The sequence below is a fragment of the Macaca mulatta genome, chromosome 16 (genome assembly GCF_049350105.2).
Source record: "Macaca mulatta isolate MMU2019108-1 chromosome 16, T2T-MMU8v2.0, whole genome shotgun sequence".
Classification (NCBI taxonomy): domain Eukaryota; kingdom Metazoa; phylum Chordata; class Mammalia; order Primates; family Cercopithecidae; genus Macaca; species Macaca mulatta.
The window spans coordinates 18,993,632-19,016,429 of record NC_133421.1 but is presented as its reverse complement, the minus strand read 5'-3'; the positions used below and the strand labels follow the sequence as shown (position 1 = coordinate 19,016,429).

Here is a 22,798-nt window from a genome sequence, read left to right as displayed (position 1 = left end):
AATGTCAGTCTCTTCATTAGTCAAAGGAAGAAGCTGGGTTAGGTTTCTGGCTAAAAGACCCTATGGCTGTGTTTCTCCAAGGCTTTAAAAAGGACAATAAATAAGAGAGTAATACATGTTCAAATTCAAAAATAGTTATTCAGTGGCAGAATTATAAGTGCTATTTATTTATTTTTTTTTTTATTTTTAGGCAAGTCGAGTGAAGCAGTGGAAGTGGAGAAGGAACAAAGAGATCTGTAACTGCTTGTGATCAATTAGTTGTAAACGCTACTGCACTCGGACCAGACTGTCTTTATTTATTTAAGACAGGGCCTAACTCTGTCACCCAGGCTGGAGTACAGTGGCATGATCATGGCTCGCCGCAGCCTCCAATTCCTGGGCTCAAGTGATCCTCTGCCTCAGCCTCCCAAGTAGCTAGGACTACAGGCATGCACCACTATGCCTGGCTAAGTTTTAATTTTTTAAACATTTTGTAGAGACAGGATCTTGCTATGTTGCTCTGGCTGGTTTTGAACTGTTTTCAAATGATCTTCCTGCCCTGGCCTCCCAAAGTTCTGAGTGGACAGGCATGAGCCATCATGCCTAAACTGTCTTTATTTTTAAAAGCTCTTTAGGGAGGCTGAGGCAGGAGGATCACTTGAGCCTAGGAGTTGGAGGCTGCAGTGAGCTGTGATCGCACCACTGTACTTCAGCCTGGGCGACAGGGCGAGGCTGTCTCTAAAAAAAAATTTAAAAAATTTAAAAGGTTTTTTAAAAAGACTCTTTAATGTTGTTATTGTGGCCTTTTTCATAAAGGGGTGTGTGTGTGTGTGTGTGTGTGTGTGTGTGTGTGTGTGTGTGTGTATGTGTGTGCTCGTGCACGTGGCATCTTTTAACGGTGAAGGGTGCAATATGTCATTCTGTGTTCTGGCTGCACAAAAATTGAGAAAACTGGATTTCACAGTCTGAGTCTGGAGGATTACCAAGGGGTGAATATCCATGGCTGACCTTTTGTGGCCCAGCTGTGGGTTCTGCTTTTCCATGCTGTTTCTGAGGCTTAAGCAAACTGCCCTTTGACAGGGAGACAGAAGCTGTGCACATTCGGCTGCAACAGAACGGGACTCAACTGAAAAGTCCACTCCCTTCCATTTACCAAAGTCCTTCCCTCTGGTTCACAACAAGCAGACAGGAAATGGCACAGGCCCTGCCTCCCTGCACAGACTTCTCATAAACTGTGATGTACGGGACCAAGTACAGGGCAACAAAAAGACCACTCTGAAAACCGGGTCCAGGAGTATTTTTCCTAATCCTCTAGGTCCCTCTCATTGTGAGGTCCGACCAAATGCCCACAGATCCTGAAGCCAGACAAACTGGGTTCAAGTCTCAGCTGCATCACTTATTAGCTGTGTGACCTGGGGATATATATAACCTCCATTTCCTTGTGAGTAAACTTGGGATAATAACCACATTTACCCCAGAGGGCTACCACCATGAAGATTAACTGAATTAATCCATGAAAGGTGTTTAGCACTGTGTCTGGCAAACAGTAAATGCTCAATATGTGTTAGCAATGGTGATGATGATCATGGTAATGATGGTGATGATGGTAATGGTGATGGTGATGGTGATAGTGATGATGGTGATGATGGTGATGGTGGCGATGTGGTGATGGTGATGATGGTGATGGTGATGGTGGTGATGGGGATGGTGATAGTAATGATGTTGATGGTGGTGATGGTGGTGATGGTGATGGTGATGCTGGTGATGGTGATGATGGTGATGGTGGTGATGGTGATGGTGGTGATGGTGATGGTGATGATGGTGATGATGGTGGTGATGGTGATGGTGATGCTGGTGATGGTGATGATGGTGATGGTGGTGATGGTGATGGTGGTGATGGTGGTGATGGTGGTGATGGTGATGGTGGTGATGGTGATGATGGTGATGGTGATGGTGATGCTGGTGATGGTGGTGATGGTGATGATGGTGATGGTGATGCTGGTGATGATGGTGATGGTGATGCTGGTGATGGTAATGATGGTGGTGATGGTGATGATGGTGATGATGGTGATGGTGATGCTGGTGATGGTGATGATGGTGGTGATGGTGGTGATGGTGATGATGGTAATGGTGATGCTGGTGATGGTGATGATGATGGTGGTGCTGGTGATGGTGATGATGGTGATGGTGGTGATGGTGATGATGGTGATGGTGGTGATGGTGATGATGGTGGTGATGGTGATGATGGTGATGGCGATGATGGTGATGATGGTGATAATGGTGATGGTGGTGATGGTGATGGTGGTGATGGTGGTGATGATGGTGATGGTGGTGATGGTGATGATGGTGATGGCAGTGATGGTGATGATGGTGATGGTGATGGTGGTGATGGTGATGATGGCGATGGTGGTGATGGTGATGGTGATGGTGATGATGGTGATGGTGACAATGGTGATAGTGGAGATGGTGATGGTCACGATGGTGATGGTGATGCTGGTGATGGTGATGATAGTGGTGATGGTGATGGTCATGATGGTGATGGTGGTGGCAACAATGATGATAGTCACACAACAGCCAACAGTACTGAGTGATGCCTTCTGCCTGGCACATTCCCACAGCCAGACATGAATTCACTGTTCAGTCCTCATTGTTCATTTCCAGCCTCAATGATAACTCCATAATTTATAGAAGAGGGAAGAAAGGCACAGCATGATTGAACCATGCACACAGCTATGTAAATGGTGGTGCTGCCGAGGATAAAAGGCCGCCAAAGCTGGGCTGTGAATCCTGATACCACTTCTCCTCCTACTGAGAGACAGCCCCATGGAGAGGGGATAGGTGTGACTGCTGGAGCATCCCAGGCCTCCAGAGGGTGACGAAGGGTGAAGGAAGAAAGTCTGGGCAAAATGGCAGGTCAGCAAAACTCCCCTTCTTGGAGCAGAGTGCTCCCACACCTTAGGCACCGTTACTTCGTTCTTTCTTTTTAATTTTAAAACATTTTTTATTATAAAAGTAATACAAATAAAAACAAACATCGAGAAAAGACAAAGTCATCCATTTACTGCCTACCATCCCACTATAACCAGTTAGTAATTTGATTTACTTTGTCATCTTGTTATCAAATGTTTGATGTGTTATTTCAGCCATGATTACACCCACTCATACACTTTTGCATCTTGCAATTTTTACTTAATGTATACGTTCATGTTTTTAATAATATTCATTACTAATTTTATTATTTTTTTTTTTCTGAGACAGAGTCTTGTTCTGTCACCAGGCTGGAGTTCAGTGACATGATCTCTGCTCACCGCAACCTCCGCCTCCCGGGTTCAAGTGATTCTCCTGCCTCAGCCTCCTGAGTAGCTGGGACTGCAGGTGCCCGCCACCACGCTTGGCTAATTTTTGTATTTTTAGCAGAGACGGGGTTTCTCCATGTTGGCCAGATGGTCTCAATCTTTTGACTTCGTGATCTGCCCACCTCGGCATCCCAAAGTGCTGGGATTACAGGCGTGAGCCACCGTGCCAGCCCTAATTTTTAATAAGTACATTATGTATCATTTGTATATATCTGTTTATCAACCATTTCCTAGACCCAGGGATGGCAAACTATGGCACCACATTTGTAAATGAAGTTTTACTGGAACAAAGTCGTGCCCATGTTGTTTATGTATTGTGTATGGCTACTTTTATGCTTCACACAGCAGTGTTGACAAGTTATGACAGCGACAGTAGGTTTCCAAACCTAAAATAGCTGGGCGAGGTGGCTCATGCCTGTAATCCCAGCATTTTGAGAGACCGAGGGAGGCGGATCCCAAGGTCAGAAGTTTGAGACCAGCCTGGCCAATATGGTGAAACCCTGTCTCTACAAATACAAATTAGTCTGGTGTGGTGGCAGGCACCTGTAGTCCCAGCTACTAGGGAGGCTGAGGCTTGAACCCAGGAGGTGGAGGTTGCAGTGAGCCAAGGTTGCGCCACTGCACTCTTTTGCCTGGGCAACAGAGCGAGACTCTGTCTCCAAAAAGAAAAAAGAAAACATCTAAAATGTTTACTTTCTGGCCCTTTATATAAAAAAGTTTGCCAATCTTTACCCCAAACTGTTAAGTGGTTTATAATTTGGGCTACTAAAGGTAATGTCACTCACAACATCTTTGTGCATATAATTTTTCATACTTTGTACAATTTGAGAGACATTAACAAAAGTGGAATAACTGGGTCTAATTAATGAAGACATTTTTAAAACTCATACTATCCCACACTCTCTCTCTTGTGATATTCAAGCTATGATATAATAAGGATGGGGGTGATAAGAATGAAAAGGAAGGTCCAGAACTCTTGTGGGTAGCATGTCTCCTGTCCCTGCTACTCAAGACATGTAAGTTTATACTCTGGATGAACATATTTTGAATTTTGATTTAAAGTTAACCAAAAAAGAGAAATAACAGTCATTGCAACAGCAAGACCAATTGAAAGAAATCTTTTACTTTGTACTGGAGAGGAAAAAGCAGACAGAAGTAGATGACAAGGTATGTATAAAATGCCATTCCAAGATAGCTGCAGTGGCCAAAAGGCACTGGGAGAGTTGAGTAAGAGAAAGAGAGAGCAGTTTCAACAATGAGCTAGCAGTGGGAGCAATAAACAGAAGCAACTATGAGTGTGGGATGACAAAAGCAGCACACAGGTTCCACGTGTCTGAACACATCCTAGGCGTAAACCTGTATACAACTGTAATTAAACTGTCTCTAGATAAGAAAGTTTTTAAAGAAACCACCCTATATTTTTTAAGAAAAAAAAATCTTCTACCTGGGGAGGTTTTTTTTTTTTTTTTTTTTTTTTTTTTCCGGTGTCTCTGTCACCCAGGCTGGAGTGCAATGGTATGATCTTGGCTCACTGCACCCTCCACCTCTCGGGTTCAAGCAATTCTCCTGCCTCAGCCTCCTGAGTAGCTGGGATTACAGGTGTGCGCCACCACACCCAGCTAATTTTTTGGTATTTTTAATAGAGACGGGGTTTTACCGTGTTGGTCAGGCTGGTCTCGAACTCCTGACCTGGTGATCTGCCTGCCTCGGCCTCCCAAAGTGCTTGGATTACAGGCGTAAGCCATCGCCCCAGCCCTGGGGAAGTTTTATTCTTCAGAATGAAAACCTTATGGAATAGGGAAGTCAGCCCTCACTAAGTCAACCCTGACTATCTCTGAGATAAAAGATGAAGCAGTCTGATGAGTCTCAAATCCAATCTTGTATGAATAAAACAAGCATCAGGAAACATAGATGTCATCTTCTAAGAGAAATATTCTGAGGGTCTGGCAGCATAAGTCCATCAGTAAATTTATAAAAGACTATTGTAGAATCAGACTCCACTATGACCAAAGTAAAAGACATCTTTTACAAATCTGGATCACCTTGCAATTTTCAAGATGCCTTCAAGATCTCCCTTATCCTGTTATGGCTGAGGGAAGCAGTGATAGGGGTGGGCGCCACAGTCTGTAACCTTTCCTCTTCTATCTCATACTAACAAGGCAGATGAGCTGGAGTTCTGGTAATCTGACACAGTTTACTTCATGTCAGTTTTGCTTTCTATGAGGTCCAGGTAAATCAAGAATGCTATATAAACATGGGTGGCATCTTCTATGTCTAATTCCATCATTTCTCTCTCTCTTTTTTTTTTTTTTTTTTTTTTTTTTGAGACAGAGTCTTGCTCTTGTCCCCCAGGCTGGAGTGCAGTGGTGTGATCTCGGCTCACTGCAACATCTGCGTCCTGGGTTCAAGCGATTCTCTTGCCTCAGCCGCCTGAGTAGCTGGGATTACAGGCACCTGCCACCACGCCCAGCTAATTTTTGTATTTTTAGTAGGGACGAGGTTTTACCATGTTGGTCAGGCTGGTTTCGAACTCCTGACCTCGTGATCCACCTGCCTCGGCCTCCCAAAGTGCGGGGATTACAGGCATGAGCCACCCCGCCTGGCCTAATTCCATCATTTCTAAATATTTAGGGTGGGTGCCCATCCAGGCGTCCTTGGGGACCCACAAGGGAGCTCTGCTGCCGTCGCCAAAGGGGCGAACGCCGCCTGGACCCAGGCTGCTGCAGCCAGGGGTCAGCTTGAAATCGCCACGCTTCTCCGTGCCAGCTGGTACGGCGTTCCTCCACGCCAGCTGGTATGGTGCTCCTCCATGCCAGCCAGTGCAGCGCTCCCGTGATGCACACTTCATTGTAAGACTATTCTTGCTGGTGCTGTTTAAGAAGTCCTGTTCTCTTCTCTGTTTCTCTCCACACTGTCTCTCCCACATGAGCCTCAGGAATGGAGGTGCTGGCGGGGAAGGCCTGAGGTGATGACAGGAGGGAGAGAGTCAATAATCCTTCTGCAGCGGCCCCCTGGGACATGAGAACAACGCTGCCCTGCTGGGGTGAGCGGCCTGTCTAAGCATCGAGATCATAGAACTGAGACAACGGACGTCCCTCTCTGTGCAAGAAGCCTTCCTCAGTATCTAAATCCAATTTTTTTTTTTTTCTGATAAAGTAAGCTTAAAAAAATAAGCCTCAACCTAAATACATTTTAATGAGCTACTCGGTGGACTTGGCTTGGCAGAGTTTTTACATTTGTTGTTCAAAGCTTTCTTTGAACACAACAGTCAAGGTACCCTTGAAGACGGAATCCTCAGGGTTTTACTAGCCAGACTGACATCCTCAGAACTGGTTTCCTGGCTTCTCTCATAAGGGATATATAGATGAGAATGAGATAGAGAACATTCTTTTAAAAAATGTCAAGAGTAGCTGGGCGCAGTGGCTCACACCTGTAATCCCAGCACTTTGGGAGGCCGAGCTGGGCAGACAACCTGAGGTCGGGAGTTCGAGACCAGCCTGACCAACATAGAGAAATCCCATCTCTATTAAAAATACAAAATTAGCTGGGCATGGTGGTGCATGCCTGTAATCCCAGCTACTTGGGAGGCTAAGGCAGGAGAATCACTTGAACCCGGGAGGTAGAGATTGTGGTGAGCTGAGATTGTGTCATTGCACTCCAGCCTGGGCAACAAGAGTGAAACTCCATCACACACACAAAAAAAAGTCAAAGAGTATCTTAAACTAAAATGAAAGCACAGTACCAGTGCCAGCTCTGTATGGCCTCCTCTGGCCCATTGATGGTCTTGCAGGCTCTGGTCTTGCAGGACAGACCTCGCAGAGCACCTGGTGCTGTGTCCAGCCTGGACCCTGACCAGCTGTGGCCATGCAGTGTGTGACCGAGTGGAGGCAGCACCAGGGCCTCCACTGTGGAACAGCTGCTCAAAGGGAAGGCCCAGAGCCAACAGCGACAGGTAGCAGCCGTGGAAGGGCAGGTGCAAAATGCCAGAGGTGACAGAGGAGACTGCTGACCGAGGTGCAACTCCATGCCCTTCTCTAAGGAGAATAGCTCCAGTGTCCACAACTGTGTGTCTCCTGCAGCTCCGACTATATTTATAACCTTCTGCTCCTAACACCTGCCACCTCACACATTAGTGGCACTTATCTGAATACTGCAAATTACTATATTAATCTGTAAGCTTCTTGGGTATCAAAATCTCTCACATAACACCTGCTCTAGGTACTTAGGGATCCTGGGACTCCAGGTACCACTCCACACACCTGCTCCAGGTACATAGAGATTCCAGAGACTCCAGGTACCATGCCACACACCTGCTCCAGGTACCACTCCACACACCTGCCCCAGGTACCACTCCACACACCTGCCCCAGGTACCACTCCACACACCTGCCCCAGGTACTTAGAGATTCCAGGGACTCCTGGTACCACGCCACACACCTGCTCCAGGTACTTAGGGATTCCAGGGACTCCAGGTAACATGCCACACACCTGCTCCAGGTACCACTCCACACACCTGTTCCAGGTACTTAGGAATTCCAGGGAGTCTGGGTACTGCTCCACACACCTACTCCAGGTACTTAGGGATTCTGGGACTCCAGGTACCTCTCCACGCACCTGCTCCAGGTACTTAGAGATTCCAGGGACTCTGGGTACCACTCCACACACCTGCTCCAGGTACTCAGGGACCCCAGGGACTCCAGGTACTGCTTCAGGTTCTTAGATAATGCTAAATGCCCTAATTTCTTAACAGTTCACTTTCTCCTTTGCTCCCCAAGCCAAACTCCCAATCAACATATATCCACCTCTACTAGGTACAAGACACTGTTCTGGACACAGGAGAGGCAGGTGTGAACAAGACAGACAAGGTCTCTGGCCTCATAGAGCTGGTGCTCCTATGGAGAAGAGAGATAAAAACAAGCCAACCAATGCATCAGATTATCTCATGGGACTAAGAACTCAGAAAGACACAGGGCAGGGCACCACGGCAAGTACTGATTGGACACCTTTTCCTCGACAAGGTGACATTTGAGCCACGGAGGAAATATTGAGAAGCCAAATTCAAGGAAAGAGGAAGATGGAGGTGAGGTACGCATGGGGAGCGGCCCGCGGAGTGAGGGGAGAGGCCCCGGAGCTCACAGCTCAGAGGTCATTGTCAATGGGACGCAGCTGTAAGGTGCAGGGCGTTGAAGGCGCAATATTACTGTAGCTGTTGGATTGCTTTGCTCTTCATTAGGGACCTCCACAAATGTTACCTTATTTGAAATTCATTTTGCTTCTCACAATAGCCCTGGGAGGTCGAACAAATGAGATTCAGGAATTGACGCAGTCCACATTATCAGTAAATAAAATGAACCCTTATAGCCCTCTCGAGCTGTAGTTTTTAAATGAGGACACTTCTTTCAAAAGATTTGCTTCACTCTAAAAAATCCTGTGAAATTAGTGTTTATCTGTAATTAGGGCAGTTGCAACTGAACAACACAGCATCAGCTGTTGTCTGTTTCCCAGCTCAACAAAACACTGTTCGGATTTGAATAAGGCCCACTTGCCTTGGTCCAAACGGCAAGATTTACGTTAAATTGGATTTCGGAGGCTGCATTCGTGTGTGACACTCGACAGGGAAAAGCGGCCAACGCAAACAGCCCTCCCGGCTCCATCCAGCCTGACCCAGTTAGGCAACACAGGGGCAACCGCAAACCTGAACACTGGCAACAAGGCGGGGGAGGCACGCAATGGTCCGTAAGTAAGGGCACCAAGTCCCTGGAACCCAGGAAGGCTGCACCTACAAAGGAAAAGCTCAAATGACAAACACTAGGATAGACATCCCATCACAGCAGCCTGAGCCCAGCTTTGTTCTCAAGGCCGGCTTCCAGGCTTGTACAAGAAACGAGGAGATGACTTCTCTCCCAATGTAGTTGCTTTCCTGAGCTGTGGCTTGCATTCTCCAGACCCAATCAAACAGCACTGATTTTGTTTTCTTTTTTCTTTTCTTTTCTTTCTTTCTTTTTTTTTTTTTTTTTTTTTGAGACAGAGTCCTGCTCTGTTAACCAGGCTGGAGTACAGTGGCTCAAATTCGGCTCACTGCAACCTCCACCTCCCAGGTTCAAGTGATTCTTTTGCCTCAGCCTCCTAAGTAGCTAAGGACTACAGGCATGTGCTACCACACTTGGCTAATTTTTTTGTTTGTTTTTTGGTGGAGACAGGGTTTCACCATGTTGGCCAGGCTGGTCTTGAACTCCTGACCTCAAGTGATCCACCCACCTCAGCCTTCCAGAGTGCGGAGATTATGGGAGTGAGCCACTGTGCCCGGCCAGCACTGATTATTCTTCAAGTCCAATGAAACGACCAGGATTTGTGTGCCAGTCTGTGCATGCAGGCAGGGGGTGGCAGTGGGATTGAGAGTCTAAGAGGTAAAACTTTCCAGGGGCCAGCTGGGCCTCGCTAGGAAGGACTGTGTTAAATACGTAGCAGCAACCACATGCTGAGTGCCTTCCATGTGCCAGACTCTGAACAAGCTTCTCTTACATTAGGTATTTAATTTAATTTTTAAAGTTCTATATTCAATAGCAAATAGCAGCAAAGGAGAAGGAGAAGTCTTCCAAGAAGGCTTGCTTTTGGTGGAACTTCTAAAAGAGGAAGATAAAGACAACACTTAAACAAAAACATAACTTCAGATGGTGAAATTAGAAGCCCTGGGTTGATTCTCAGATACACCCTTGCGGCAGAGGCTGCCTAGTTGTCCTCCAATATCGAGGCTCTTCTAGAGCAGCAGAACCCAAAGTTTTATCTGCGTGCATGGTCACTTAGGACGAGACTTCCTTCTCCCAGCCTCTCTTTCCACTAGGTGAAGCAATTGACTAAATTGCGGCCAATGAGAGGTAAGATGAAGCCATATATACAATTTTAGGAAGTGTCCCCTACAGGGACAGGGTGAGACCTTCCTCCTTTTACTTGTTTTGTTTGTTTGTTTCTGTTTTTGTTTTGAGACAGAGTCTCACTCTGTTGACCAGTCTGGAGCTCAGTGGTACGATCTCAGCTCACTGCAACCTGCGTCTCCTGGGTTCCAGCGATTCTCCTGCCTCAGTCCCCTGAGTAGCTGGGATTACAGGTGCATGCCACTACGCCCAGCTAGTCTGGTATTTTTTGTAGAGATGGGGTTTCACCATGTTGGCCAGGCTGATCTCGAACTCCTGACCTCCTGCCTCATCCTCCCAAAGTGTTGGGATTACAGGGGTGAGCTGCTGCACCCAGCCCTTTCCCTCCTTTTTACTGCCTAGAATGTGGACACAATGGCTGGACCTTCAGCAGTTATTTTGGACCATGAAGGAAAAATAAACAATTTTTTTTAAAGTTGTTTTGTTTTTGTTTAGTTCATGGTCTCTGGAGTTCGATTTCTGTTATTCACAGCTGCACCTAATTTTGTTAAGTCTTTCCTATTAATTGTGTAACTTGGGGTAAAACTGGCTCAGACCTTCTGTTTCCTCAGCTGTGAGACGGGATTGCATCTTCATGTTGCATTACGCTGGTGGCTTTCAAACTTGAGCATGCGTCAGAATCCCCTTGGCATATTAAAACAGAGTGCTGGCCCCCACCCGCTGAATTTCCGATTAAGTAGCAACCTGAAAACCGGTAAGTCTAACAAGTTCCTAGATGCTGCCGCAGCTGCTGCAGGTCAGAACCACGCTGAGGCCTGCAGCCCCCACGGGGAATGACCTAGGAAGGTCTAAATTGCCATACTCAGCCAGCGTGTTTGGCTTCTCTCCCATTTAACAAGATTTATGCATCCTGTCAAACATGCTGCCAGTCACCTCTGGCCTCTTCTATGCCTGCTCCTTGGCTTCAGGGACCCTGATCCCCAGTTTCTGGAGCAGTGAATCGGATGCAAATGCTGTTTACAGAGGGATCCGGCGGTGGCCCATCCCCAGGAGGGACTCCCATGTGACAAGCCCGGCCTCTGACCCACTCCTCCACTGCAAGGAAATGATCCCCACTCCAATGCGTCACGGAGCAGCCCATCACATGGGTCATTCAGCGGAAGAACTACCTTCTGGACCCTTCCTTCTGCCACCATATGCCATTCTGCTATTTGCAGAGGTGAGTGGGTAGGGACAGCTCCTCACCAGAGGCTGCCAGACGGTCAGTCAGAAGCATCGTTTTCATACTTAGGATTCCCGTGGGAGACAGTGGGTGAATCTCAAGGCTGGGATCCCTGTCTCCACTGGCCGCTTCAGCAATGCCCAGACCACCGCTCTGCCCAGTCAAGGAGCCTGCCCTCTCCTCCAAAAGGAAGCTCCCCTGCCCTCAGGGAGGAGCCTCCCTCGGGAAGGGCTGATGCCAGGCACAATGGCAGCCCAGGAGGCTTCCCCCTCCCTCATAGCCCTCTTGGAAGGGACTGATCCTGCTCTCAGGGCTCCTGCGCACTGGCAACATCCCAAGCCCTGCCCAGGACAGCACCATCAGTGCAGCTCTCAGTCCCCCGCCCCAGCCATTTCCATCAAGGGGGTGGGTATTACCTGTTAAACCACTGTACGGCATGAGGCAGGTCTAAGGGGCGGAGATGCACTTGTGTGGTTTAACTACTGGTTAAGAGGGCAGCTCTGATCAAATCCCGGCTCTGCTACTCTTTAGTGACATGGCCTTATAACTAAGGCCTGGCCTGTGGCTGAACCTCTCTCTGAACCTCAGTTTCCTCCTCTGTGAAGTGGGAACAATAGTATTGCTTATAAATGGCATCAACCAAGGTGCTTGGCTGTAAGCAACAGAGACCAACTGTGCTCAATTTAGCAAAAAAAGCATTTCTTAAGAGAGTATTGGGTACACACTGGTGCCAAAAGACAGGCACAAGAATAGAATATTCCTAGTAGCACCATTCGAACATCAAATGCCCATTCACAATAGAACAGGTAAGCCGGCTATGGCCCTTCACACCAGACAACACGGAGGATGGAGAAACCTCAGCTACGTACCGCAGCATGGATGACTCTCACCCACGCTGAGTCAAAGAAGCCAGACACGAAAAGAGTGTGCTCTCACTATATCATGCTGTTACTACAAAGCTCAAAAACAGGCAGAACCCGTCGAGAGACCCTGAGAGAGTCTCCAGGGTGCTGGCCCTGTTCTGTTTCTTGGTCTGGGTTCTGATTACAAATGAGTGGGTTTGCTTTGTCAAAATTCATTGAGCTCCACACTTAGGATCTGTGATCTTTTCTGATGTATCTGATACTTCAATGACAAAGTTAACTTTGAAAAAAAGCAGGAGGCATGTTTGGTTGTTCATGGATGCGCTGGGAGAGTCAGAGAGCTAGGCCTGAGAGCCAGAGTCCAGAATACTGCCCCTAATTCTTTTTCTTTTTTTTTTTTTTTTTTTGAGACGGAGTTTCTCTCTTCTCACCGAGGCTAGAGCGCCGTGGCACCATCTCAGCTTACTGCACCTTCCACCTCCTGGGTTCAAGCGATTCTCCTGCCTCAGCTTCCTGGGTAGCTGGGATTACAGGCGCCTGTCACCACACCCAGCTAATTTTTGTATTTTTGGTAGAGACGGGGTTTCACCATGTTGGCCAGGCTGATCTCGAACTCCTGACCTCAGGTGATCCGCCCGCTTCGGGCTCCCAAAGTGCTGGGATTACAGGCATGAACCACCGCGCCCCACCAACACTGCCCCTAATTAAGGCACAGAGCTGGTTCAAGGGAGGAAAGGTGGCAGGCGTTGCAGCCAGAGGGGCTGGATTCAAATCCCAGCTCTGCCAGTCCTTAGTTATGGGACTTTGGACAACTCTCTGGGTCCCTCTGAGTTGTGTCCTCATCTGTACAATGGGGTGCCAGCCCACAGCTATCCCACCACTGTCCACACCAGCACTGCCTGGGAGCTCTGACCACACCTGGCAGAATGGATCCCGGATGGTGCCTGCCCCCTCACAGGTGAGCTCAGGGTGAGCACATCTGATTGGCCAGCCCTGGGCATGTGACCACACTACACCCTGCAGCATGTGGGAGTCAGTGTGGAGTTGCGTGCAGGGTCTGGCTGGGGGGTTCCATGGAGCCCCAGGGTGGGCTCTACCCCACAAGATTCTGATTTCCCTGATCTGGGGAGAGTCTGGAATGTGGCTGTTCTTTTTAAGCTCCCCAAATTATTCTAGTGTGAGTCAAAGTTGAGAACCACTCCCCTGAATCTTTATCTTTGAATCCTAAAAACTTACTAAAAGGAAAATGACCCCAGAAACTTCGAGTTTCTGTCCATTTGAATCTGGTACTAGGATACCTCGTTTTAAATTAACCTCATCTAGCGCCATCTAAGCTCAGAAAATGAAGCCATTGTGGGATCATTTGCCAAAGGACTTGTTGACATCTGTTTTTATTCTTTTTTCTTTTGTTTCTTTTCTTTTCTTTTTCTTTTTTCTTTTGTTTCCTTCTTCTGTTTCTTGATCCAAGTGAACTCGTAAAGTCTGTTTTTAAGTGGTACTTAAGCAGTTAAAATATGACTCAGTTTCACTCCACTGAAACTGCTTTAAATAATTTCCAAACAAGGTGAAGTTAGGAGTAAATAAAATAGTCATGTTTGGGAGCATGAAGGAGCCGGCAGCTTTTGACGGTCTGGTGATCAGCCAGCCATGCAGGACCAGGTCTCAACTGTCTTTGGGTTTTACGGAGCATTAAAAAGGAGTAAGGAAATGGGGTGGAGGAGGTCAGCTAATTCTGGGAACAAAGCTAAGATTGCTGTGACTGGGGACTGGTGGGTTCATCAAATCTTTCTTGGGTAACTTTGGCCATGCTTTGTTTTCCTCTGCAGAGTCTGAAAAGGCTACCTGCTTTAGTTTCCTGTGGTTGCTGTAATCATTACCACGAACTTGCTGGCTTACAAAAACACAAATGTAATGTCTCACTGTTCTGGAAGCCAGAAGTCCAAAACCAAGGTTTCTGCAGGGGTATGCACTCTAAAAGCTTGAGGGGAGGATCTTTCCTGCCTCCTCCAGCTTCTGGTGGCTCCAGGTGTTTCTTGGCTTGTGGCCACATCACTCCAATCTCTGTCTCTGTCTTCACGTGACCTTCTTGCCTGTGTCTCTATGTCTTCTCCTCTTCTCTTACAAGGATACTTGTCATTGGATTTGGGACCCACTTGGATAAGTCAGGGTGATTTCACCTCAAGATTTTTCATTGTATCTGCAAAGACCCTGTTTCCAAATAGGGTCACATTCTGCGTTTCTGAGACATGGACATCTTTTGAGAGGGTCATAATTCAGCCCACTCCACCACTTTTGCTCAAAGGATGCTTCTGCATTCAACTTAGATTCAGCATCCTGATTCCACAAGTGTACTTTGGCCTAACTCTAGATTTCAGATTTGGCAGGGCCGAGGTCCTCGAACCCCAGTGCCCAGGTCAGCGGGGATCATTTACCATGCACATTCTGATGGAGTAAGTCTGGGCAGAGCTGAAGATTCTGCATTTTCAACAAGCTCCCAGGTGATGCCAACAGAGCTGCTGGCCAGGAACCTCCCTCTGAGCAACACGTCTGGTGACTGTGGGAAATATCCAGGTCCCACTCTGGTGATCCTGATCCAGAGGCCCATTCTCTCCAGGTAGCCTTCAGATCCCATTCTGAACCAGGGCCAGCAGCCCCTGCCCTGTGCTCAGGAGCAAGGCCTGCAGGCCAGGGATGAGCCAAGCTGGCCTGAGCCTCTAGCCTCCTCCTAAGAAGGGTGCGTCCCAATCCTGAAGTTTGGCTGGGAATTCCAGTAGAATCCATGACCTTTTAAGAAGCATGTATACTCTCCTAGCGCCCTCCCTCTTACATGTCACCCCTCAGTCCCCTCTCTCCCTTGTCGTCTGATAAGTTCCCTCTTGGGTCCTCAGACAAGCCACGGGGCCCTGCCAGCTGCCTCCTGGCTGGATGTAACCTAACCTCACCAGATGGTGGGGATGGCCCAGGTGAGGCACAGAAGGCCCACCTCCCTCTAGCCAGGCCCCAAGTCAGCAGGGCCACCAGCACAGGGACAGTGAGACCAGCTGGGGAACTGGTAATTTTAAGTGGCTGCCAACAAATCTTGTCATTTCCTCAGCTGTGAAGTCTGAGAGCCCTCGGCACTGTGGCAAATGCAAGCCACTGTTTCCAATGGTCGGCATGAGAGGAAGAAAGGGAGACCCCGTGGAGGAGAAGAGGCCTCCCCTGCCGGCGTGTGTGGGGCTGAGGAGTGGGGCAGGGACAGGGGTGATGCAACCACAGCTGAGTGACTCAGCCAGGGTCTGCTCTCTCACATATGGTGGCTAGGACCCAAGATCCCACCTGCGGCAGGTGTCCCTGAGGGCAGCTGACACCTCAAAATAAAACTTCAGATTGCTCATGCAACCATGAAAAGGAAACAATTTATTACCATAAAAGAGCGATTTAATGTGACCCCAGCTGCCTCTGGCTGTCTGTCATCCTGATCTGACGTGAAATGGATTTGCTATTATCTGCAAACAACCACACATTCCTTTAGAAGAAAGTCAACTCCACCGAGGATACATGACTTGTTTGTTTGTGGTTGGCTGTGGCTTTGACTTTCCCCACCACGCTGTTTGCCTCGGTTAATGACCAGCCGGAAGTGCCCTGCCTCCTGTTTGGCTGATGAAAACACTGACCTTTCCAGGAATGACTCCAAACCAGGCATCTGTGGACAACTTACCTCATCCCTTTCATTGCTCGCCACCACGCTGCATTCCCCAAAAAGGAAGTAGCTATTTTAAGCAAGGGAAAATGAGATGGTGAGACTTTCCCCAAAAGTAGGCTTGTGCCTGATGCAGGGTGGAGGAGCTCCATGCCCTGTGGAAGGAAGACACAGCGTCATCCATAGACGTTACCCATGGGTCCAGTCCATCCATCGGTGACTTATGGGCAAAAGGGAAGGAAGGGAAGGAAGAAGATTGATGAACAGCGTTCTTTGCTATTAGGCAGAACTGGCCCAATGGGTGGCAGTCACAGAGGGGCGGAGACCAACTCCACAAAAAAAATTACTTCTGCAAGTAGTGAGCGTCCTGTCACAGAGGTTATGTGAGCAGAGACAGGATGAGGGGACTGTTTCTATTTACACTCTGCTAGGAGGAGTAGAAGTGGACCCTGACCTTGAGGAGCCTAAAATTTTTCTGCAGAGGCAGGTGGCACCTGATGTGGCAAGTGAATATCAAGGCCTGCCTTGCCTCACAGGGCAGCTGGGGACCAACCCAAACAAATCCAGCATGCGGGGGAAGCAGAGACCTGAGGATGGGCTGGAGCCTGTGTGCGGGACTTTCTATCACTTGCAGAGTCCTGGCTGGTACACTGAGGAGCACTGGTTTGTATGGCTTTCTTTCCGTGACTGGAGTTCAACGATGGGAGAGCAGGGAGATGTAGTTTGAGCTTCTGGGGAATGATAACATCTGGATCCTGGCAGGGGAAGGAAAGCACATGCCATAGGATCAGAAAGGTGCCCAGCACCAGGCTCTCTGTGGGAGGGGCCCAGGTGCTGGCACCTACGTGACTGAGGGCTTGTAGAAGAGGAGGGAAACTGCTTTGCAACAGCAGGGGACCCAGGTGGCGTATGTGTGGGATATGTCCCAGTCACCTCAGGGGAGGGGGGCATTGAAGGGTGTGCTCAGGAGCCACCTCTTCCCCAAGTCCTCGCTTGATGCAAACAGCCTAGAATCAGACTTCCTTGAATTCTAGCTCATCTCCCAGGGAGGCGCTACTACAGCCAGAAGACTGCCTGGAGGACTTGGTGGAGCTTCAGAACCCAGGGCACCCCTGCCACATGTTATCAATGACTTTGCAGTACTGTGATAGCATGTCATACCACGTCATACACAGTAACAAGGAGGGAGACTGGCAGAATTTTGAAGGCATCCTTCCTGTTAGAATTTCAACTACCTCCATACCCAGTACGAGAGAGGGAAGTAAATGCAGTGGAAACCTGATTTTTTTGTTTTTTCACTCTGTTGCCCAGGATGGAGTGCAGTAGCATGATCTCGGCTCACCGAAACCTCTGCCTCCCGGGTTCAAGCGATTCTCCTGCCTCAGCCTCCCGAGTAGCTGGGATTACAGGCATGCGCCACCATGTCTGGCTAATTTTGTATTTTTAGTAGAGATGAGGTTTCTCCATGTTGGTCAGGCTGGTCTCGAACTCCTGACCTCAGGTGGTCTGCCCGTCTTGGCCTCCCAAAGTGCTGGGATTACAGACGTGAGCCGCTGCACCCAGTCCCTGATTTTTGTTTTATCAGCAAACTCACTGTTGAGGGTGGGAGCAGCCTGTGATAGCAGTAGGAGTCCATTTGTGAAACTGAAACTTTGTAACAAGAACTAAGAGAGTTATTGAGAAGTGCTTTGAAAATGATCCGAGGAAGCTTTCCAAAGTGACTCTGTCCCTGGGAAGGGAGGAAGGGACTACAGTATGCCTGTATCAGATTTCTACTGCTGTGTAACAAATGACCCCAAAACTTAGTGGCTTGAAATGACAATGAACATTTATTATTTCATAGTTTCTGTGGGTCAGGAATTCAGGAGTGGCTTAGCTGGGTGGTTCTAGCTCAGGGATTTCATGGGGTTGCAGTCAGGGTGTCAGCTGGGGCTGTGTCATTGGAGGTTCAACTTAGGCTGGAGGATTTACCTCTGAGGTGGTGCACCCACCTGCCTGGCAGGTTGGTGCTGGCTGTTGGTGGGAGGCCTCAGCTTCCCACCACACGGACTCCTCCACAGAGCTGCCTGAGTGTCCTTACAACATGGCAGCTGGCTGCTCCCAAGTAAGTGATTCAAGGAGAGCAAGGCAGGAACCATGTCTTTTATGGCCTAACCTTGGACATCATTTCTGCAGTCCTACTGGTTGCCAGATGGGTCCTATTCAGTGAAGAGGGGACTCTCCAGGATGTGACTACTGGGGCTCACTGGGCGGCATCTCAGAGCTGCCACCATGCTTCTGCGTGGTTGGCCCATCTGGAACACTTAGTCTTCACTCACTGGGTTTGATTCAAGAACAAAGAGTTAGAAATTCTTTTGAATGCAAGAAAATAGGCTAACCCCTCAAAGTGTGCCAGACAAGCCATTTTAAGCACAGTTGGGTGAGATGCAAGGAGGAAATCTGCATTTGCTGCTTACCTGGAATGTTTGGCACCTACTCATGCTTTCTATCCACAGAGTCTCACTGATAGAGTTTGTCAGCCTTGCATCCCATCTGCTCCATGTGGGTCCTGTGGAGATGCTGGTCAACCCATTTCCTGGTTTTAGGGGCGTGTGACCCATGTCTGGCCAACTGTGGTGCCCCATTTCCCTGCCTACAGTTGTTGGTCCAAGAGGAGGCTCTCTCTTACTCTGAAATCATGAGCTGAGGGTTTACTGTGTATGCCTGAAGCTATCAGACAATGAAGAAAGAAGACAGAGAAAGAGAGAGATTTGAGTACCTGGGTCCAGCTATGACTGAAGCTAGCAAGATACCCATCTTTGTTCTCTGAAGTTATGTAAGAAAGTAAACTCCCTGTTTGGAATTTTGCTTGTTTACTTGTGCTTAAGTTAACTTGAGCTGGAATTTCATCATCACAATTAAAAACATCCTAACAACTTATCCCTTGAAAATCATGTGCTTTGTAGCAGTAACAAACAAATGAAGAGCAGATTTCACTTGATTAAAACCTGACCAGACCAATGATCCATACCCTGCTGTCTGCAGCCTACAGAAACCGCCCTTCCTCCACCACCAAAGGAAAAAAGCTAACAAAAATTAGAAGAAACAAACAGACCTGAAGCAAGCCACAGCCGTCTCCTGGTTGCTGCCAAACGCGCCAGCACTGAGCTGACCCTGCCCGGATGGTTTTCTTGTCACCCTGGTTGTCCTCAAGCTCTGTGAGCGTAAAGACTGTATTTTCTGTGTTTTCACAGCCAGCTTCATATGGGAGTTTACAAGCAGATATTCAAAAGTGACTCCTTAAATGGACTAAAACGCATAACGCTTGTTTTTAAACTAATAGCCAACGTTTAATGAGTCCTAACTATGTACCAGGCCTGGGGCTGAGTGCTGTACCTGCAACAGCTCACTCAATCACCATGAACGGAAGGTGGTTTCTATTATTATCCTCATTTTACAGATGAGAAGACCGAGGCCCCAGCAGTCAGTGACTTTCCTAACGTCACAGGCTCCTGGAGCTCATCTGAATGCTCACACATTTTACTTGTTTATTTCACCCTGAAATATCGACATTGCTGACACGCTATAGGACTTCAATTCCTTTATGATGGAAAAATGGAAATAGATGTCACCCACTACCATCACTAAACACACACACACACACACACACACACACACACACACACACCCCTCTGTCACCGTCCTGGCCAAAGGCCTGACACCAAAACACGGTGTTCTCTCTGTGTTATTAGCCATTACCACCCATAAGGAGCCCAAGCGATGTTTTTTCCGAGAAGTTCCAGGGTACAGGGGGTGGCATTCATGGAGAGCTCAAGTGCCCGGCGTGGCATTTCACAGGCCACTTGTGCATGTCTAATTGTGTTTTCTGTGTCAGAAGGGCGGGCTGTGTTTGTCAGAGGCTCATTAGGACCCTGGCCAAGGGGTTGTTTGTGATTTCAGGGCTGGGTGAGGAAAGTGCAGGGTGAGGGTTTCTGTTCCGAATGGACCTCCTGCCGAGCGCTGAGTCAAGGTTGCCAGCCAGCACCAGCCTCCCCTTCCCCCTTTTTTGGTTTGTTTTCCCCCAGCGTCTGTTTGTTTTACTCCTGCAAACAAAAGTCAAAGAGAATATATGGCTCCCAGTGGGTGAAGGAAGCAGATTTTTCTAGTCCTTCCAAAAGCCCTTTGCACAGGGAGATTGAGCTGAGTCAGAGCAAAGAATCCCTTCACCTCACATCACTGGGCCGGCGATGCCAGCCAAAAAGCCGGGAGATCCTTGTGCATTCCTGTCACAGCTTACCACAAGGCCACCAGCGTCCCACTTGGGTCCATGGGTGGTATTGTAAGAAGTCCTGGTGCTTTGCCTGCAGTGAGGGCATCCAGCCAGTAGGTGGACTGCAGCAGTTTGCACAAGACCAAAATAGCAAGGCCCTTGAGCCCTATCTTAAGCCCGAGTAAATGTCAGCAAGATTGATCTTTTCCAGTCATACTTTGTATCGTGTTGAACAATCTACATAGAGCAGCACCAAAACAAGGTGACATTGAGAGATTACCAGGCTAAAATTAATTACAATTAATGTATGCTTTTAATTGTGGTGAAATATGTATAACACAATACTTACCATTTTAATCCCTTTTATGTGTACAGTTCAGTGCCATTAAGTGCATTAACATTGTTGTGGGACCATCACCACCATGCATCTCCAGCACATTTTTCATCTTCCCAAATGGAAACTGTACCCATTAAACAGTAACTCCCTTTCCCGTCCTCCCCCAGCCCCTGACAGTTACTGTTTTACTCTCTGTCTCTATCAATCTGACTACTTTAGGTACCTCATATAAGTGAAATGACACATTTACCATTTGTTCTTTTGTGACTGGCTTATTTCACTTAGCACAAAGTCCTTAAGGTTCAGCCATATTGTAGCACGTGTCAAAATTTTCTTCCTTTTTCTTTTTTCTTCCTTTAAAATTATTTCCTTTATAAAGTTGAATGATATTCCATTGTATGTGTAAACCCTAAGTATCTGAGACAAGTCTCAATCAGTTTAGAAGTCCATTTTGCCAGGGTTAAGGACATGCCCATGATTACAGCCTCAGGAGGCTTCCAGGTCATAGGTGGATTCAAAGATTTTCTGACTGGCAGTTGGTTGAAAGAGTTTAATCTAAAGATCTGGAATCCATAGAAGGAGAGTGCATGGGTTAAAATTAGGGGTTGTGGGTTGTGGAGACCAAGGATTTTATTATGCAGAGGAAGCCTCCACGTAGCAGGCTTCAGAAAGCATAAATTCTCTTAAGGTCTCTGTTTTAATGTTAATATTGGTCAGTTATGCCTGAATTTCAAAGTGGGGAGGGTAAAAGGAGGCATGCCTGATCCCTTATTCCCATCATGGCTGGACCGCCAAACAAAAATTTTGTTTTTGTTGTTGTTTTTTGAGACAGAGTCTCACTCTGTCGCCCAGGCTGGAGTGCAGTGGTGCAATCTCGGCTCACTGCAACCTCTGCCTCCCAGGTTCAAGCGATTCTCCTGCCTCAGCCTCTCAAGTAGCTGGGATTACAGGTGCCTGCCACCATGCCCAGCTAATGTTTGTATTTTTTAGTAGAGACGGGGTTTTACTGTGTTGGCCAGGCTGGTCTCGAACTCCTGACCTCAGGTGATCCACCCGCCTTGAATTCCCAAAGTGCTTGGATCACAGGCGTGAGCCACTGCGCCTGGCCTCAGATTAACTTTGGAATGCCCTTGGCCAAGAGGAGGTCCATTCAGTTGGTTAGGGGGCTTAGAATTTTATTCCTGGTTTATGTATGGGTATACTGCATCTTGTTTACATATTTATCTGTTAATGAACATTTGGTTTGTCCCATCTTTTTGCTATTTTGAATAATACAGCTATGAATATTGGTGTACAAATGTCTGTTCAAGTCCCTGGTTTCAATTCTTTTGGGCATATACCCAGAAGTGGAGTTGTTGGATCATGTTGCGATTCTATGTTTACTTTTTTAAGGAACTGCCATACTATACCTGACTAACAATTTTGATTGATACATAATCATATTATGGGGTCCACATGATATTTGGATACATGCATACAATGGGTAATGATTGTGTCAGGGTAACTGGGATTTCCATCACCTCAAACACGTATCATTCCTTTGTGTTGAGGACATTCCAAATTTTCTGTTCTAGGTAATTGTGAAACATACAATGCATTATTGATAACTATAGTCACCGACTGTGCTGTCAAACACTAGAGCTTATTCCTTCTATCTAACTGTATGTTTGTATCCATGAACCAACCTCTCCATCCCTTCTCCCTCCTACCCTTCCCAGCCTCTGGTAGCCAGCACTCCATTCACTTCCTCTGTGAGATCCACCTTCTGAGCCCCCATATAGGAGTGAGAACATGCAGTATTTGTCTTTCTGGGCATTATACCTGGCTGAATTTAATGTCAATTCAACACATATGTATTACACATTGACCGTGTTGCCCAGTGAGACCCGGAGCCCCCGCGAAGTCCACAATATAGACAGAGAAACCCTAGATATGTGGGACTCTAAAGGCATGGGAAACCTAGCCCTCCTGCCACCTGTAGCTGGAACAACAGCAGGGCCCTATGAGCCCTGGGCCCTGGGCTTAGCTGGGAGTCTCCCACAAGGGTGGAGCCCAGACATCAGAAGAAGACTCAAAAAGGAGTTCTTGGCCAGGTATGTTGGCTCATGTCTGTAATCCCAGCACTTTGGGAGGCCAAGGTGGGTGGATCACCTGATGTCAGCAGTTCGCGACCAGCCTGATCTTCATGGTAAAACCCCGTCTCTACTAAATAGAAAAAACTTAGCCAGGCTGAGGCAGG

General features: G+C 47.7%; 1 long non-coding RNA gene and 1 pseudogene across 1 annotated transcript; one reads left to right on the top strand and one right to left on the bottom strand.

Moving 5' to 3' along the window:
- Nucleotides 1-5,233: 5,233 nt before the first annotated feature.
- Nucleotides 5,234-6,183, bottom strand: LOC100427558 (tRNA-splicing endonuclease subunit Sen15-like; annotated as a pseudogene).
- Nucleotides 6,184-15,959: 9,776 nt separating this feature from the next.
- LOC144335201 (uncharacterized) lies at nt 15,960-21,857 on the top strand. The gene is made up of 2 exons (XR_013405846.1): nt 15,960-16,636; nt 18,469-21,857. It is a non-coding gene; the product is annotated as an uncharacterized LOC144335201 (long non-coding RNA).
- The last annotated feature ends 941 nt before the right edge of the window (nt 21,858-22,798 follow it).